The sequence below is a fragment of the Symphalangus syndactylus genome, chromosome 1 (genome assembly GCF_028878055.3).
Source record: "Symphalangus syndactylus isolate Jambi chromosome 1, NHGRI_mSymSyn1-v2.1_pri, whole genome shotgun sequence".
Classification (NCBI taxonomy): domain Eukaryota; kingdom Metazoa; phylum Chordata; class Mammalia; order Primates; family Hylobatidae; genus Symphalangus; species Symphalangus syndactylus.
This window is the reverse complement of record NC_072423.2, coordinates 61,518,740-61,536,091: the sequence shown is the minus strand read 5'-3', so window position 1 is coordinate 61,536,091 and position 17,352 is coordinate 61,518,740. Positions and strand designations below refer to the sequence as shown.

General features: G+C 38.8%; 1 protein-coding gene across 5 annotated transcripts in view; it reads right to left on the bottom strand.

Annotated features, from left to right (window-relative positions):
• ZNF521 (zinc finger protein 521) overlaps positions 1 to 17,352 on the bottom strand; it is a 289,152-nt gene that overhangs the window by 68,008 nt on the left and 203,792 nt on the right. The window lies entirely within an intron of this gene.

Sequence of the window (17,352 nt, the reverse complement as noted above, 5' to 3'; positions counted from 1 at the left end):
GTTCTCTTCCTAACAAAGTGTCCTCTAAGCTTCCCAGGCAGCCTTAACATGCTTTTTCCTGTGCTCCAGTTGATCATGGTACCTAGCTTTCCTAGGACAAATATCTGTCATGACATAAATGTTCGTTTGCATGTCTGGTGCCAAATTTGACCCAAGCTCCTTTAGAAAACCACTATGTTGCATTTGTCTTTATATCCCTCATATCTAGCCCAGAGCATTATATATAGTAGGTGCTGAATAAATGCTTGTTCAGTAAACATCGGGAGGTGAATCTTCAAGCTCTGATTCACCACAACCTCTATAGTAATATCCTCTAGTTAGTATTTTAATAGTTCACACTTCTCTAATTAATTCTCACTTGTATATATAGTGAACTCTTGATTATGCACCAGAGGATTATCCACATTGTAGTTTAGTGTAGCAAATCTTACTTTTAACTTCTTGTTGACATCACCAGCTGTTTACTTAAGTCCTTTATTGACACTGTCACCAATTCCATCTACTTTTACTACTGTATGCAGCCAAGAGCATGGCAGAAGCTAGAAAGAAAGGATTAAAAGTTACACACACTTATTTGCCTCTCCCTACCCAAGATTCTGGACTTAAAGGCACAAGAGATCCCAAAGTCAGAAAAAGGAGGTTATCAAGGTAAGCCAGATAAAAACAGTTATGAAAGGGGCAGCTACTTGAGTGATGGTGTGAAACGTGAGTACGGGGAACATTTTTCTGGGGAAAGGATCTTCATCACAAACTACAAATCTTTGAATAGCTTTTAGGATATGCTCCTCAACAAAGAAGCCTACATTTCCACCTACTGTATCTTCTAGCAGACTAGTGTTTTATAACTTCTAACTTTTTCAATTTCTTTGGAGTCACTAACTCGATGACTGCACTAAATGGTAGAATGTTTAGAAATAAAACATGAGCAACTGCACACTCCTGAAATAATCATCTCTTAAACACTGTCTTCCATTTCAGACTGCTAGTAAAGATAAAAATAAATACTTTAATTTCAGGCACAATTTTGTTTTGTTTTGTTTTATGTTTCCCTGAGTATGTGATATGAAACTATTTTTTAATGTCATTTACATTAAACTCTGGCACTGCTGACTGTGCTTTACATTCTTCTGAAGGCCCCCAGTAGTGATTCCTCTTTTAAATTTAAAAGCCTAATGAACCCAGATTTTAAAAAGTAGCTAATATTGGGTTGAGGGCCAAACAATATAATGATGCAGAGCTACTTGCATTATTCCTGGAGCTATTTGATTTTGACAAGCCCACATTTGGTAATTAACATGAGAATGCCCCCTTGGGCCGTTCTCCTGTTAGCTAAAATATCTTATAAATTACTGTAATAAAAGGGGAGAAAAAGGAACATGCTGCCTGTCAATGTTTCAACTTATCTAGCAAGAGGAGGAGACAAAGCCCCGATCTGGAAACATACAGATGCCAAACGGGAGCATAAATTCTACCGTCTGCCCCAATGTGAGAGTGGAACCTATTCAACAGTAGGACATGTGTGCGGCATCAGCTGAGTTTCTGAAGCAAAAGGTGTGTTGGTCTGTTGGATGGGCAGTCTTGGTAGGTTTCCTAATTGCCGCTTAGTCAGTGATATCACATCATCTGCTAAATGCCAGGTCAGTGGACACAGTACCTACAATTGAGGAAGCAGCTTCATATTTTCCATTTCAAAGTCTCTTGGTAGAGTTCAATAAATAATACCATCTACCAGTATTGTCAAATGCAGTCGAATTTATTATCCTAATCTAGATGAATGTATTAACATGGCCATAATGTAGATTCTATGTGCATTTGTGGTTAAGAGTCAAATGTCTCCCTTCACTACTTCTGTTTGCTCCCATCTGGCTATGAGCTTGTAATCAGCTAAAGGAACTGGAAGTGGACAAATGAGCAGGTTTTACAGTTCATTTTATTGAGGCTAAGACTTGGCAATTATGTAATTTTAATTCTGGCAAGAAGTAACAATCTGTGACTATTTCCTTAGAATTGACTTTTAAAATTCTTTAAGACCTCGCTTTCTTTTCTCTTTCACCCACATAACCATTTATCATCTGATTATAGACATATAAGCCACTAAAAGATAATTATGATACAACAAGTAATAAATTCTTCTTAGGTAATGGAGACTATTGTGTATCTAAACATATCCATATATGCAACAATGCATACAAAAATAAACTTTATTTTCTCACACTATAGTTTTACCTCCTGTTACCAAATCAACTTTATTATCATCAATTTATTTTAATCTAGGACATTAACCACATTATTTTGAGTCAACAGCAGCTGCTGATTGAACAATAGTTTTCAACATTCTATTACTTAGGGTCTCTTTTTTTTTTTTAATGTTTTATTTAAAGGCCTGAGGGAATCAATGGGTATAATGTGTAGACTTATTGATAAAAATTCTGAGCCTGCAATAGAATATAGCTCAAAAATAGCTGTGTTTAATCCATAGCAGACGTAATTTGCTACTAGGACTGAATTTTAACAGGAACAGATCCAAAATCATGTCAGTGTTCCCATTTTTGTGCCACAGAGTAATGACATTTAATCAGGAATATTACTACACTCTTTTGGTGACAGCTGAGACACAAAACCAGCCAGCTGATGCAATTCCTGTCTTACTGCTGGCGGCCTATAAACAGCAACTACAAACAGGAAGCTGCCTTACCTCTTGTATCCTAACAGACAGAATTTTAAAGAACAAGGCTTGCAGAGTGGCTGCAAGTACAGGCCATCAGGCTTCCTAAAGACTGCTGGAACCATCCCACAGTCTCCACACATCCCTGTGGCCAAAGGAAGCTTAAGGAGGAAACTTTCTAGATCTTTTGATGCAATGGTGCTGCAGTCACCAGGTGTGAGGCAACATGAGATTTGCAGAATATAACCACCATAGCTACTGCTCAGTTAGATCGATGGCCTATAATTACCTGGGAATTACTTGGACACAAATCAATGGTGTATTGTGTCCCATTCCTAATGAGCAGGGTAACTTTTGCCTGGTCTGTGAACATTATGATAAAGACAATATTCCCATCTGCTTACTCTGCCTTCTACTACCTGCCCAAACTGTATCTGATGTAGCCCAGCAAGACTGGGGATGTGGGAAGTGGACTTCAGACAGCAAGGAATTGGGGGTGATGTGTTCCAACTCCAAAAACAATTTTTATTGCAGCGGTTGCAGCTTTTCACTCCATCCCAATCTGGAGTAAGACTGACATCTCTGAGATAAAAGGCTCCATTAGATGTCTTCAGTTTGGCCAGCCTCCTCCCCTGGCCACGCCCCAAGGGATCGAGCCACATTCTGATGACATCCATCAAGCTCATGATTCCAGCTCAACACTTTGCATCAATTTCTCCATCTTCCAGCTACCACAAAAAGAGGGGTGGGAGGAGAAGATCCAAGCAAGTGGTGGGGAGGGGTTGCTTAGTGCTATTTGATCAAACACTGAATGTACGGCCCCATAACTAAGCTGCCACAAACACACCACTCTATCCTGTAATACTTCTTAAAAGTAAAGGAACAGAGCTGGAGTCCTGCTGGATTTCCCTTAGCAACCTGACAGGAGCCCACAAGGTCAGCTAGCAGGAAGCGTAGAAAATTATACGGTGGGGAATTATCAGCTAAATTATTTCACTATACTCAGGATTTTTACTGTTCTTCCCAAGACAGTGGCCTCTTGCTACCCAGATTAGAAACATGAATAAAAGGACAAGAATGACAAAAGGAGGGGGAAAGAAAAGAGAAACATTTTAAATGGCTTCTTTATCTTATTTTATATATGTACACATACATACATGTATATGTATGTATGTATGTGTGTGTGTGTGTGTGTGTGTGTGCGTGTGTCTTTGTTTTGTTTTAATGCAACTCCTTGAGGCTACTGCCCAGAAATCCAACCTGCTTGTTTTCCTTCCATGGCCATAATGTTTCTTATCCTTTTTGTTTGGGGTGGAAGGATGATGGGGGTTGGGCTGGAGACGGCTCCACGACCAGGTTTGCTACACAAGCCACAGCAGCAGGAGCAAGCATGATTTATCAATTAACAGGTAATGAAAAAAATTCTCTGCAATTAAAGATATGATTTTGCTCAAACAGGAAGCAGCACCATACAACTGTGTACCCCTCTGAGGAATACTCAGCTCCCGTCACTAATGTGGAGCACGGCTAATTTTAACAGAGTGTGTGTGGGCCCCTTGGGGGACTCCTTGTTGATGAAGGAATATACAGTAGGGAACCCCCAGAGGACCTAGCTGATTGGAGAGCCCCAGGAAAGGTGTAGGGAAATTACATTTCCTGTTTCTTAGGAGAGTTATTAAAGGGAAAGGCAGCTTTAATCACTGAAAGACCAGTTGCTGTATTATTTTTGATTTATATACCAAAACAATACCCTTTATTCCTTGGTTGCTTTTTAATACATATGTCAGCTTAGTCAATATTATATTTCAGTATAACATATAAACAGCTGTAAGATCTTGCTAAAAATGTGAAGGCTTCTGAAAGATTATACAAGATAAAATACATTATTGCTACTCAACAAAAAAATCAGAGAAAATTAAAGTAGACAGAAATATTCCCCTTTTTCCTTTCACATAAATCAATAAGCTATTTTGTCAAAAGAAATGCACCAAAAATTTCGTAATAATATATAAAAAAAGTTGTTGGCTTCCCAATGTTTTCTTCTTCTGGATATGTTTCTTTGGAAAGAAAAATTTCATTTCTATGCAATTAACGCAGAAAGGGCATAGTGATTTGTTGATATTATGTTCATGCCAATTTGTTTAAAATACTTCTATAAAGTCCCTATTTTACATCAATATTTTAGTAAGCTTTGGAGATGGAGGAGTTTTCAGATCACCTAGTTCAACTCTTTCACATTTCAGGTAAGAAAACAAAGAGTCAGAAAGGCTAAGTATTAAAAACACAACAATAATAACAACAATGTCTAACATGGGTTGGGTAGTTACTGTTAGGTGCTGCTCTGAGCTCTTTGTATATGTTACCTTATTGAATTCTTTCTATAGTCCTTTGAGGTATTACTATTATCATCAATGATCACTTTTATTGTTTTCATAGAAGGAGAAGTTCAGGTTGAGAAAGGGTGAATGACTCACCCAAGACCACATGAGAAGGGCAGAAGCAGGGAGTGGGAAGAGGGATTCCTGACTCCAGGGACACCAGAGTTAACCACTAGGCTACGCTGTCTCTCCTGTCATGCATTGATTACAGAGGTGTGGGCACCAGACCCCAGATCCTTTGATTTGGAGTCTAGTAATAAAATAGAAAATTATTTCGTTCCATTAGATTATGTTGAAATATTCTCCGCCCCAAAAGATCACCCACAGAGCTGAATTTCAAATTGAAAGTTCTTATATGAATTTGAACTGTTAAACCAAATGGGACACCACATGTGTATGTGAGTGAGTGTGCCGAATGTGGCTGCTGGACTGGGGGAATACAAGTGACCTTGGGAAAAATACAAGCAGGGAGGCCTGGTTCCTGCTGCTGTGCCCTCTGACCTTCCAAAAGGATCCTCCTCTGTCTCCTTGTAACCCCCAGGATGAGTCTCGCCACCCCACAGTCCAGTCCAAATCCAATTACGTCTATAAAAACAAGTGTTCCATTTCTGGTGCTTTTTAAATGTAATTGAAAGACTGTGTCTTCCTAAAACAGCCAAGATCTATAACCCTTCTCGCTAACATCCTCCTGAAAACTCCTCTGCTTGCCAAAGCAGTGTTAAAGAACAATCACAGTGTATGGCATGAGTGCAAATAGCTTTCCTTTTAAAACACAAACCAAAATAATCTTTACAATCCAGTAGCTATAAGTGGTGGAGAAGGCTCCTTCAAACCCTGCCCCACAGTATCACCTCGGGCAAAGGTTTCTCTGCTGTTAGAACTGGGATATTTGGAAGCAGGCTGCCCCTACAAGCTTTGCTCTTGTTTCTTTGGCGGATTCCTCTGACAGTTCCTAACTGTATTATCAGGATTTGTCTCGCTGGTAATGGCCAATTCATTTGTATTACCACATTTAGACCTTCCACTAAGCAGACAATCACAGGTATGAAGACTGGTCCCACGGAGTCCAGTGCAGCTGACTGCTCTGACTGGCTCAGAGGAAAATGTCAGCAGGAAATCAAGTGCATCTTCTTCATTTTTCCTGTCCAGATTCCGCACTTCCTTATGGACAAGCAGACAGAGAGAGCACATGTGTGTGCACACACACCTCATAAATCCCAGCAGTGAGCCTCAACCTCATTGGGGAAGAACTGGGACAGACATCGAGTCCAACACCTTCATTTAACAGCTGAGGAACCAAGTCCCAGAGAAGAGACTTCCGTGTGTTAGTTAGTAAGTGGCAAAGCTAGGGTTTGATCCTAAGGATGCCTAACCCTAAGTCCACTGTTCTTTATGCAGCACTGTTTTACTAAAAGCAAAAAAAGTCTTTATTAATGGGAGTGTTCAAAAACTCCCTTTCTGTAAGTCCTTGTTTAGTGACTCCATTTCACAAGCAATTAATTTCTCAGGTCTTTCTTAAGTAAGGACTTCCACACAGACATCCTCACCCACTGGGATAGGGCCTCCACTGGTAGAACCAGACACAAAACAGTACCAAGGACTTCCTGGGAGACTGAGGTACCAGCAAGCCCAACCCTGCCCACATGCTTCATACTCTGGTCCAGTTCCAGGGCTGATACCTCCCAGGGATTCAACTGCTATGCTTTGAATACAACTGAGAATATTAAAGGCATCTACTCTCTTAGCATCTGAAAACAGAGGGTGTCAAAGACCTCAACATATTTCAAAGAACTTGTGAAGGAAAACAAATATCGGAAAGTTATTTTGAGGTTCAAAATTTTGAAAGAAAAAAGATAACCCTGAATAATATTCTAATTTTTATAGGTACAATTTGTACCTATCTTTCTGTAGATGAGAGAGGTGGCACATGAGAAACGGATCATTAAACAGTACTGTGAAACCAGGGAAATTAACCAGCTGCTGTGAAAGCCACCTCTCTTATTCTCTGAGAAAGAGTAGAGGGTGGGGGTGGGGAGGAGAGAGCTCAGGAAAAGCAGGAAGAAAGGAGCTGATTTCATCGATAAAGCATTAGCTTAGAAGTCTGTGGACCATCTTGAAGCTAATGAACAGAAAATGTATGATCGAAAAATAATAGTTGCAGGTGACAGATCTTTCATACTTTTGAAATTATAATAATTTTGTCCTGGAAGAGCCTTAAAGACCATTTCATTCAATGCCCCGATTTAACATAAAAGGAAACTGAGAAACTGAGGTTGAGAGAAGAGACTGGCTTGACCTCATTTCCACGTATCAATTTGGTGGCAGGAGCCTGGCCTTGTGATTCCCATCCTATCCTGTGCTCTACCCATGAACACTGCCTTACTCATTCAACAGGCCACAGGGCACTAGAGGGAACTCTGTTAAGTCTAGCAAGTAAGGACATTGTACAACATGCTTGGGTTTTAGCTGCTGGGATATTTTTCTGTGCAGAAGAAAGGCAAACTCTTTTCTGTATCAAGAAGAATCTATATGCCTGTTGGGTTGTTGAGTAAGCGTTCCATGTGCCTCCACCAAGTCAGTAATGCAAAAAGACGGCCGGGCGTGGTGGCTCACGCCTGTAATCCCAGCACTTTGGAAGGCTGAGGTAGGGGGATGACGAGGTCGGGATTTCAAGACCAGCCTGGCCAACATGGAAACCCCATCTCTACTAGAAATAAAAAAAATTAGCTGGGTTTGGTGGCAGGCACCTGTAATCCCAGCTACTCGGGAGGCTAAGGCAGGAAAATCGCTTGAACCCAGGAGGCAGAGGTTGAATCCAGGAGCTGAGATCGTGCCACTGCACTCTAGCCTGGGCGACAGAGCAAGACTCTGTCTCCAAAAAAAAAAAAAAAAAGGCAATAAGCCTTTAAGAGCAAAGGAATCTGTAGCAAAAGACCATGCAGGAAAAGTCAGTGCAGAAGAGCTGTCCCAGGGAAATATCCTGGTCTTACAGTCCATAGCCCTTGGGAAAGGCATGACACAGAAGGGAGCTGCCATCTGCTGAGTGCCTCTAGTAGGGGTGTTACAGCCCTTTTCAGGTAAGACAATCAAGGCCAAAAATGTTACATGACCTGCCCATTATTACACACAGAGAGCCAATATTCTAGCCCAGGTCCACTCCAAAGTCCAAGTTCTTTCTTTGGAACCTAGTTTGATTCCTTCAATCTACAAGTGCTCTGTGTTAAGTAATATAGCAACCAGGTCTTTGAGTGCAGTGGACTGAATGTGTATGTCTCCCTCCCAACTCATATGTTTAAATCCTACCCCTGAAGGTGGTGGTATTAGGAGGTATTAGGCCTTCAGGTTATGAGATTGGAGCCCTCACAAATGGGATTAATGCCCTTATAAAAGAAATCCCGGATAACTTCCTCGCCCTTTCACCAAGTAAGGTACATGGAAACAAGCCACTCTCTATGAAGCAGGAAGTAGGCCCTCACCAGACACACAATCTGCAGGTGCCTTGACCTCCAACTTCCCAGCCTCCAGCACTGTGAGAAATAATTTTCTGTTGCCTACAAGCCACTAGTTTACGGTACATAGCAGCCCGAACGGACAAAGACACCGGGCGAAAGGAGACCATGGTATCAGCTCATCATTTACATTGAATTTGCTTCATCAAATCACAAATCAGAAATTTCTAACTGCTCCTGAATGAAATGAAAAGACAGTCCCTTCTTAGCTTCCCTTTCTTATTCCACTCAGATACTTGGAAGAACAAAAAGGAAAGCAGCCAACATGAAGAAAAGTAACATCTCTCGGCTGAGATTTCTGTGCCAAAGAAAGAGATAAAGCAGGAACAAAGTAACAAATTATATTGTCAGAGAAAATGTGAACTTTTTGATTGGGGATGACATTTATTTTAAGTGTGCAATGACGGCAGGAAATCTGTCAGGGTAAGACATGGCAGAGGTTTCAGCGTTTGTTAAGAGCGTCGTGGGAATTTAGCTAAAACTGTTAAAACTGACACCATTGGCTTTTGTTAGCACATTAAGCATGGGAAAAGTGCCAGTCAGCATATCCTCCATAGCATCAGTTCAGTTAAATCATCTGGAAGATGCATAAAACTGGGTGGGATAATAATGGCTACATTTTTCAACACATGGGGAGACAGAGGGGAGAAGGCCAGTGCTGTTTTGATAAGAATGACAAATGATTCCTTTAAGATATAGCTCCCAACAAGGGAAAATGGGAGAGGGAGGGCATTTGTATTGGTCCTGTTATATTCCTGAAGATTTTTTGGTGTAGGAAACAAAGTGCACATACGACTGTGATGATGCCAAGATTACAGAATAATCACTGATGCAAACACATGGGTTTGGCTGAAGTAAAATCAAAGTCCTGCTTAACATTCTGCTTTCAATGGACTCAATTACTTCAGAGAAAAGCTAAGTGATAAAAAGCAGAAACACAGATATTTACCCAACAAGATGAACAAAATCAAATGCAAAGGCACTCTTGCTTCTTCAAGAAATCTTCAAACAGACCCATTACACAGAATCTTGCCTCACCTGATTCCTCTCAAGAAGCAGATCAAAAGAAAAGAAAACTGAAAGCTTAACAATGAATTGTGCCTCCAGCAACTCAATGGGTTCCAGCTGTTGGGGACCAGAACAATGCTTTAATGAAATGGCACCCTCAGCTTATTTGGACAAACGTTTTGATTGAATTAGAGGAATTTTGTTCTCAGCACCCTCTGAGTAGTAAGTTAAAAATTACGTGTTTGTTTCTTGAAAAAAGTTAAGAAAAAAAGCTGGCTGTTTATATGTGATGTGCACAAAAGGTGTGGTGGTCCTCCCAAATTGTGCTAGAAAATGCAATACCTTTTAGTACCACACCATCCATATGCTTTGTAAGACCTTAGGTAATGAAATAGTCTTTGGAAGTTAGGGCATCCCTTGGGGGCCATTTTTCCTTAGAGCATAGAAAATGGAAATTTGGTTCTAGAGTTCCCTTAGTGGTTCTACATCTAAAGAAAAGTCTTCGGTTGAATAAGTCTCTATGAAGCAAATAACTTACTGCTCTTTGCCAGAGATGGAACCCTGTGTGTACTTTTACTTCAGGATTTACACTCTTTGTAGTCTATAGAGGCTCAAAGGTGGCTGGTCATCTGACTTGGGATTTTCTGATTAGTTTTCAGGAGAGTGTTTATTGTCCACAGGTTAGGGTGTGTTTAATGTAAAGCCTTTCTTGCCCTCCTGGTTATCTTGTAAATGATTACCCCATGCTCAGCTTTTTCAGCAATACTCTAATGAGTATAAATAAAATAAGCCCCAGTTTTCCAATTATAGAGCCATGACCCTCTCCAAAACATCACCATATGACTGTCGGTGACCAGTGTAACTTTCCAACATTCCATGCGCTAGGAAGTTTTTGCTCATTTGCGCCTGTCTGGTTTAGCTGATAAAACACAGACACAGAATTAAGGGCAAAACATAAAAATCTGCTGCCAAGAACTGTCTTTCTGCTATGCAAACATCATCTTGTGTAGCTTAAGACCTAAATGTTTTTCCTAAAGGGCTGTTTCCACCCTCCTCCCCCATCACACCAAAAAGGGAACATATGGAAGAATGAGCTTGGACCAAACGGATCCTATTTTTTGGTTCAGCAGTAGGGTAGTCACAGAAGCACAGCACCTCATCAAATAAACCAGACTGACACCGTTTGGACTTTACCAACCTAATTTCCTAGATCTTTCAAGTTCTCTCATCCATCTCTGGCTACTACCAAGCACAGGCAGCTCACCAGGCACAGCACCTGGGTTATTCAGATACATCACTATTGACTTTTAAAATTAATTTTAAAAAAGAAGATCAAGCAATTGCCATAAGCATTGTCTAGATTCAAAAATGGCTTCTCATTCCGAAACAAAACTGATTGGAATAACATCATCGGAACTGGCCTCATTCTCAGTGGCCTTCAATGGAATAACAGCTAATTAACACACGACCTAAATCTTAATCTGTTTCCTCCCTGCCTACCTTGTGAGTCCTGGGGACTTCTCTTCTGAAGACAAGGAGAAAAGTACTTTCATGGAAAAGATGTGGCTACCAAGTCTTAGACTATCTAAGCAATGGAACCTTAAGAACCCAAGCCCCAGAAGGGAGAAAAACTAGAGCTAGCTCACTACAAAATGCCATACATTTTAACCAATATGTTAATATTTGATTTTTTTTTAGATTTTCATAGATCCTGTATATTCCCTTTTATAGGTTATTTTTTTGCATCTAAGAAAGGTAGCAGAATTATTCATTAACACTACTTTGTGATAATTTCTATTAGTTTTAGAAATAAAATTCAGGAGACCATTACTTAAGAGATTCCTATTTCACATGTGTCCTTTAGTTCGGGTTTTAAAAGCAATTTTAATGAACTATTCTAACAGGTTATGGTAATTCAGTTCCAAAGATATTAATCTGACTACAAACAAAATCACACCTGCTAGAGATGTTCATGTTGTTATCAACAGATATGCAGATATACTTGGCATTGACCTTCCCTTGACACAGACTAACATAACTAGAGAACTTAATAAGCATCCGATGCTCTGCAAAACTTTGAAATAACACATTTAGTGTCAGCATGTACTTTTTATCATATTTTTTACATTTATACTCTTTTTTAGCATTTTGAACATAGTATCAAAGAGTGGATTTTCTCTAAAGCTAGTTTTATAGCAAATATCTTATCTATGCTTTGTGACATCACAGGAGTTTCCCTAATAACTGTGAATGCATAAACGGAAATTTATTATCATGTCAAATTGGTAAGAGATGGGGATATAACTACCAATAGTTAGAGTCCTGTTTTTCATGTAGATGTTTGCTTTCAGGAATAAAGAGATGAAAAATTAAGGATATATGAAGTGTGGCTGTAAGTAATGAGATAGATTTTCTTGTGTATCTTGTAAACTGGCTCTGAGGACCATCAAAAGGTCTTGTTCTGGGCAAGGATGGTGTTGTTCAGAATAAACTGCTAGCCTTCAGTGGTGATGACTGAAAAGTAACCTTTATTATGATACCTAAGCACCATCATTTTAAAATTAAAAGTGCTATGACATATATAGTATTTGTAACTATCTTCATGAAGCTTTCTTCAGATACCTTGTAGCAAAGATGCTAAGTAACAAAAATACCAATTTCTATTATTTTATACATTTCTATTATTTAAAAATTTAAAAAAGAAAGAAAAAGAAACAACGTGTTTTCTCCAATTAGAAGGGCCTGTAGAGACAGAAAGTTGCCATAACTATCCGTAATAAATTCAACCATCAAATTTCACAAGACTAGAAGAAGCAGAAATATTTTATGAGGCAATTGTTCAATCTGTCCTCTTACTAAGTGATACAATCAGTTATACCAATAAGCTAGTAAACATTTTCACTGGTACATGAAACAACCTTTTGGTTGGTTTATAATTACAAGAATGATGCTAACTGAATCCTTTGCTTTGTTTCAGTATCCCTTGTTAGTGCCATAGACCTCTCTGTCTCTCTTGTTTTTCTCAAAAGCAATTTAGAAAATGCTTGTATTTTAGACAAAAGGAGAACATTTGGTGAAAGAAAATTCATCATTAGGTATCTAGAGGTTTGTTAATAGAAAAGGCAACTCCCACAGTGTATCCTAGTGCTCAAGCCAGACACACACGCTCAGGACCAGCAAGCTGCCTTCACAGTGGGCCAAAAGTCATTATCATAATTTTATATTACATAGACTACATTGAAAATTTAATATATCCCAGCAAAAAGAGACAAAAGACATTTTGCATAATGCTTCTGTGAGCGCACTCTCTCTTGCTACTCTTTTAGCCACCCCATGCAGATAATCACACCAGGAAAAAGAAGTTCATTACCTAAGCCAAATCAAAATTAGGCTTTTCTTTTTGATAGGGAACTTCATTAGTAAGCCCTGTCTTATACAGCTGGGAGATTTGATGAATCTATCTTAGAGTAATAATTCAGCACAATCAGCTACAATTTTACTTTAAGTTTCATATCTTTATCAAGAAAAGTAGAAATATATAAACTGGATACATATACATGGATTTTTAAAGATGCTAAATCAAGATGCTAACTGAAATCACTTTTGGACATTTAAAACATTCCAGAGTGATAGAACAAACCCAGGTAAGAAATGCAACTCACCGCCATGTACTTATCCATGATTAAGGCTTTAAAGAAAAAAAAAAAATCAAAGAAACCAAGGCTGAAACACTTGAAGTTGAGGAAAGCAGGTATTTATTGAAACTATTCAAATGAAAACATCTTCACATTTTTAAAGTTAGCCTTTGCTTAACTGGAAAACGCAGGAGGAAAGAGTGATTTTAGAATCTCAAGATAAAGGCTAAAGATCTATTGTCCCTACATGCTGTCCAAGAAAATATCCACTGCAGTGCTAAGCCCCCATTTATATCATACAAAACTCAGTTATCCCACAGACGTGGAACAAAGAACTCCATTCTCCCCTTTGTGTGACCCACATATGTAAGTAAGTTCACCAGCATGCAAGAGCTCTGCTGGCTGCAGATGACTGTCTGTGGAACTCCTCCAAGATCGCACCCTTTCATGCTGAAAAAACCTATCTCCGTAGCCCTGGTTGTGGACACAGTTTTCCACACTGTGCTTGAAGCTAACCTTGACTTTTGTAACTAGACTGAGGTTTCAATATCATGCAGGGCTTTGTTGGCCATTGTCCACTATGTGTTCTCTTAACTATACAAAGCCAGCTAGCCATCAAGAGAAATATCAGTCTCCCTTTGCCATTTCTCCCCCTCTTTATTGACATCCATGAATTTCCCTAAATATTTACATCAATATTATTGAAAGGATGAGAGTGCTGAATTCTTGAAGGTTAAAACTTTTCAAAACAAATAACCTCCTAGGCCTCTTTGGTGTTATCGATCTATAGTTTTTGTTAACTCTCAACAGTGGCAAAACCTATGGCACAACAACAACCACCACAACCACCAACAAAATGAAAATAAAAAACAAACCTCTTCCACTTCATCATATCAGATGTCGCTTCATCCATATTTGAGTGGTAGGAGTACTCAAAAGACAAATTCCGTTTGACTTAAGCTTGGGTCTGTCACTGAGCATGAATGACCCGAGTGACAAATCCTGACATCCAATATTGTGATGCCCAACAACCTCTTTCTGAGCAAGGACAAAAGACTTAAGAAGTACTTGGTTTAATTATTAACATGACTAAATACTTTCTTACACTTATACCTATTCAAAACACACTCTCAGAGCCTTCGGAAACAAAAACGGCATTCTAAATTCCAGCTTTTCCATAGGTTTGATTTCACTTTTACAAATTAATAATATCATCTAATTTATTCCCTTCTAGTGTTTAATCTTCTTCTGGAAAACGCTATAGTTCCTAGTACTTAGAAAGTGGAAATGAAACTGTTTCAGGGTTCTAGGATATGACAACATGGGAAACCTTTAGAAAGAGAGATGATGACAACAGTTACCATTTATAAAGTCTTAATTGTGTACCAGGCATGGTGCTTAATGTTTTTAATAGATTATTTTACTTCGCCCTTCAAACAACCTTATTAGTTAGCTATTATTATTCCTATTTTATGGATTAGGAGACTGAGTCTTTGCAAGGTTGTGCCACTTGCCCCACGTCACACAGCTAGCAAGTGCAGAGTTTTGGCTACTTGTTAATCTAACTCTCGGGCCTGTTTTTCTAACCACTGAGCTTACTAACCCTCCTAAGTGGATAATGAACAATAAGCAATTCCAGGAAATTCCAGGAAATCAAAAGAGCTGCTTAATTCTCATAATTGTCATATAAGCAATTTATAGGAATAAGCAATTCCAGGAAATCAAAAGAGTTGCTTAATTCTCATAGTTGTCATATAAGCAATTTATAAAACTACCCTTCCAGGTGTCCTTTGGGGCTAGGATATATAAAAAGCATTTAGCGACAAAGAAAACAAGCAGGGAGCCCTATAGAAAACTAGAAAGGATAGAGAAAATACATAAAAATGAGCATCTTTTATGCCATGACATTGGTTTCTCTGAAAAAAAGGCTACTCCACTATCTGCTTGTCCAAAAAAGCCCCCCACCTTTATTAGAAAAACTATTTTTCACTTTTATAACCCTTGCCACTTGGCCTGGTTAATCGTAACTATTTCTTTAGGGTCTATGAAAGTTATGCCATATCATTCTTTAGTTCTCCTTTCCCTAACCAAAAAACAGTGGTGTAGATCAAGGCCCAGTTCAAGTCCTCTTCCTCCTTGATGACTCAGTGGTATAAAATGCACTGCTCTCCAATGTCTTCACAATTTATCCTTCTCATATGATTTTTTACCTATGTTTTATTACATTGTGATAAACTCTTTATACCTATATCTTAGCCAGATATAGGTATAAATATCCTGTGCTCCTTGACAGCAGGAGTCACATCTTACGTGTTTGTAAATAAAACAAAACAAAACCGGATGCTCAAAAATGTGTGACAAAGATAGTAGGAGTATGATTACACAGGTATCAGATATAGGATACACAACCACTGGGTTTTCTGCTTTGGTTTTCTTCTTCTGAAAGTTTGGAGGATACAGAGCAGGGCAAATATTTTAGAATCTGAGGTTTATAAACACAACAATGCATCCCAGCTCACAGTTAACAAGCCAACTGCAAAGACGACGATCAAAAACAAATCAATCAACAACTGCCAACAATAAGATGAAATATAATAATAATGTCAACATTCAACAAAACCAGTCATAACAAGGGTCTTGAGATTTACCTTTAATGCTGAAGTGTTATAATGGAGTCTAAGGAGGCATTTTTACATATTTTATAAGGAAGTTTCAGGTTATATGAACCTTTAATACTTGGCCATAAAAATGAATCAATCACCATCTTGCAAGGGACCAAACTATAAATTTTCCAAATTCTCCTCACATTTGACTGCAGGTTAGTCCAAGTTCAGAAAATCCAGTTCAGCTATTTTCTTTTTCAACAGATTTCCACATGTTATTAGAAGTACACAGTTAACCAGGTTTCATGCAGTAGACAAAATGGCATTGTGGGATTACATTAGGTCGACAGCTGCTTTATGACTATAGCTTCCAGACCAATTTATTTAATATTGATCTTTAAACAAACATCAGTACAAATAAATTTGAGCACTCCAGTCCCGAGATTTTATATCTATAAAAGAGGCCTATATTCAGAGAAACAGGGCTGCTTGTATTTCTCCCTTTGATTCTGTTTTCTTTGATCCTACCAGGTATCAAATACATCAATGCCAAATTAAAACAAATCCATCTTCAGATAATACTCTGTTTATAATCTTTCGTGCAGAAAGAATTTTTCTATCAATAACTTCCAGCAAGCATTTTAACTGATCTTTTTATGGCTTTATTCTGACTACTACAAAAAGCAGCCGTACCCTGTCCTGACCGAACACCACGCCCGGCTCTACCTGGAATATCTGCTAGGAAGGGCCGAGTTCTATCCCCATCTCCATGCAGCTTGCTTTCTTTAACAATTCCAAGCCAGCAGCAGGGACACACCGAGATCCAGCTGCCCCCTACCGAGAAAATTGCTGCACAAAGCTAGGGGTTCCGGAGGCCAATCTCAAGACTTTTATGAGACAGCAGTTGACCATTTGGAGAAGGGGACAGCTGGGTGCTAAATATAAATGGGAAAAAAGACTTAGATAGGGAAATAGATAATGAATCCTGGGATTAAACACTTGATTCAATTAGTAGGGCATGTATGAATGTGAGGCATAAATGGACCCGACATAATTATTTGCACAGGACTTATTTATGCCGTTCTTAGTTATCCTGATTGAGTATAGACACAAGGCTTACCAGGGGATGGATATTCTTGTGGTCTGGAAATGGGATAAAGTTCAAAGTTTTTGGTCACTACGTATTCACATCTGTCATCTATTTTATGTTCACTGAGTTCTATGCATTACATTGAGCTTTAAAAATAAAGTTTCTGTTCTGTTCTTTTCCTTCTCTCCTTCTTCTTTCCCTCCATGCCTCCCTTCCTGCTTTCTTTTAAGTATAAATATTCTGGAAACAGACTAGGTCAATGGATAAATCCTTACAAGAAATTAAAAAGCCCTTCAGCAAAATATTCAGTTTATTTCCAGATACCCTGAACCTGTACTAGCAAAGGGAGGTCTACCTGCTGTGAAACTGTAAGATAACTGCGTTTTGTGAGTGACAAATTTTGGTCATAGTCAGTGAAGGACTGGTTTCCAGAGCATTCAAATTAAAAAAAAAAAGTCTTTTCA